At 43.8% G+C, this 2,843-nt stretch overlaps 1 pseudogene across 1 annotated transcript; it reads right to left on the minus strand.

Annotated features, from left to right (window-relative positions):
* Positions 1–202: 202 nt before the first annotated feature.
* Positions 203–2,416, minus strand: LOC101593073 (annotated as a pseudogene). The gene has a single exon (XR_002819622.1). The product of XR_002819622.1 is annotated as a transcriptional activator Myb pseudogene (transcript).
* Between the last annotated feature and the right edge of the window lie 427 nt (positions 2,417–2,843).

The raw sequence follows: 2,843 nt of genomic DNA on the forward strand, positions 1-2,843 counted from the left end.
TTTATTCTTAAAAATTCTTTTTACTTAAGTGAAATCCAATAATATTACATCCAATTAAATACACTTGTTGCTGCTCTCAACTATTGTACCACAACAAAAATAGGTTCTTCTCCCAATCCTGGAAAGTTTTCATGTTGAGGAATGATATATCCCAAGTCAACCTGAAGTGTTCTGAGGACCATAATGTTTTTCTGGAAATGTCTCACATGACCAGAGTCCAGGCAGAGAATGCATTCATATATTTATGAATCTGAGAAGAAACTGTCATCTGGTCATCTGTCTTCCCACAGGATGGGTTCCCAGGCACCACTTCAAGGCTGAAAAGGGTTCACCAGAAACCTGTGTTTAGGTACTGTAAATGCTTTCAGAACACTGTCTTCATCTTTTGATACTGGCATCATTAAAACAGAACTCATAACAATATTTGGGGAGCTCACCATCTGTGACGCCTGTATGAACAGTTGAGTCTTCAGATTCTCCCCTTCCCAGTGGCTTGAGCAGAAAATTTTTCCCACCTTATCAGTTGTAGATTCCCCTTCTTGTTTGATTTTCTTCAGTAAGGGGGGTGGGTCTGTTTTCTTGAAATTCAGCAACAATGCCAGATTCATCAGATTCTTGTTTGATCACATCCTGTAGGTCTTCTACTAGGTGAGTGGGTGTCTGAGGTAGCATCTTCAGGGGACCACATTTAATTTCTTGAGCCACAAGTGCATGTTTAAGTGGAGGAGGAGTTCTAGGAGAGTTTTCTAGGATTGATCTTTTGATAGTTGGAGTTCTAAAAATGGTGTTTTCCTTTTGGATTTTCACAATTTGCTCCCTATGGAATGGTGTTGTAATAGTCAGTTTGTGACCATTGAGAGGGGGAGAAGTTAAGGAATACACAATCCAAGTCTAAGTTTTCATGGTTACTAGAGGTGTTTCTGAACTGCAAGGAAGAGAAGGGCAGGCTTTTGACAGAGGAAGGCTTGGGAGCTGCGCTGCTGGCTTCAGCAAAGAAGAAGCAGCTGGAGCCTCCCAATAGCTAAGGGACTGGCCTGGCCCTGTTTGTTTTGAAGAATGACCAGTGGAATTGCACTGGGCCTTGAAGGAGACAAGACCTTGGGTGAGTCAAGTGAACCCTCACCCAACAAGTGTTTATTCACTCCTGAGTGATGCTGGCTAGGTGCAAAAGCTGCTTTGTCAGAGAATTCAAAATTGCTGAAATCACACCATGATGAAGTATCAGAATCTATAAACTGGAATGTTTCTGCAAATTCTAGGAGGTTCTTAACATTATCCAGAATGGTGCCCTGGTGGATGATCATGCACCTTGCTGGTGAGACACATTCTTCAGGTCGGGAGCTGGGATCCACCAGCAGAGGAGTGGAATGGTGTTCTCCCAAACAGGAAAGAGGCTCACCATCTCCATGAGGTCTGCTGTGGTTGGCAATAGAGGTGCTGTGTCACCCGGGGTAGGTGCATGTGTGGTTCTGTATTGCTACTGCCTGCTGACCTTTTAGCTCATTCTCAGTGGACATTAGGAGCAATTCTAATTCTTTTATTCACTTTTCCTTTTCAGGGCCTTCAAATAACAGTGTCTCTGAATGGCTGCCACAGCGGGCTGAGGAATATTGACTATATTTACATGTAAAGCTACAGGATATGGAACATGGCTGGAGACATTCTGTGCCTCAGAAATGTGGTAATAGGAATAGTCATTGCTAACCAAGGGCTGGCCAGTTGGAGGGAGTTGAAAAGGTGGTGCGTGAGTAAAACCCATCAAAGGATTGTTCTTCTGGAAACTTGCAGCCACTGTCAACTGGCTGGCTTTTGAAGACTCCTGAAGATAACCTGCCTGTTCCACCTTTCAACGCATTGTAGAATTCCAGTGGTTCTTGATAGCATTGTCAGTCCGTCCAGGCAGTAGCTCTGTGATTTCTTCCCATCTGTTCCCCAGTCTCTTGTGTGCCTGGTAAATAATTCTGTCTTCCTCTTCTGTCCAGGAGGTTTTCTTAACTTCTGGATTCAACTGGTTATGCCACCTCTTCCTACATTGTTTTCCCATTCTCCCTTTTAAGAGTTTGACAATAACAGACCAACGTTTCACACCATATCTCTGTTCAAATTCTATCACTCTCTGATCTTCTTTGGTCCAAGGACCCTTGATGAGCTCAGGGTTTAGAACTTTCTGCCATTGGTGCTGGCACAGCATGTCTGTCTGATTTGGGAGATAATTGGTAATAACTTTCCAGTCATCTGTTTCATTCTGTTCCACCAGCTTTTTTAGTTTTTCATCCTCTTCCCTGGTCCACCTACTTTTCCCCAAATGTCGCTTTTCAGACTTGGGAAGGAGCCCATTGTAACCATGGTCACACATCTCGATGTCTTCATAATCCTCTTCACTGCTGTATATGCTGTGCCAGGGTCTTCGGGCCATGGCACAGTGGGTGCAGGGCTCATCCGAGAGCCCTGGGGACTGCACTGGCCGCTGCCTCCCGCCATCTGCCACCTCGCCTGCCTCCCTCCTCAGCTGGGCCCCAGTGCTCCTAACTGCTGGGGCAAAGGTTCTCCTTGTTTCATCTTCTTTTTCAATTTTACTTTTTTAAAGTAACAAAATGGCCCTTTATTTATATACCCCATTTTTGTTTTGTTTTGTCAGAGATGGGTGTTCCATTGCAGTTAGAGAAGCTCTATTTGGAGAAGTATTTAAAGGACTCTTTCATGCTTGATGCCAGACCAAAGATAGTAGATACTTGAATTCAGAAAAATAACCCAACATAGTCCAATACTCTATAGCAGTTGTGAGTTATCAGCACAACTGGGAATTGTCAGAGGTTTTTGACTTCAGCATTTCATAGTTCATC

Source organism: Octodon degus, unplaced genomic scaffold (assembly GCF_000260255.1).
Source record: "Octodon degus isolate 3935 unplaced genomic scaffold, OctDeg1.0 scaffold00434, whole genome shotgun sequence".
In the NCBI taxonomy this organism is placed as follows: domain Eukaryota; kingdom Metazoa; phylum Chordata; class Mammalia; order Rodentia; family Octodontidae; genus Octodon; species Octodon degus.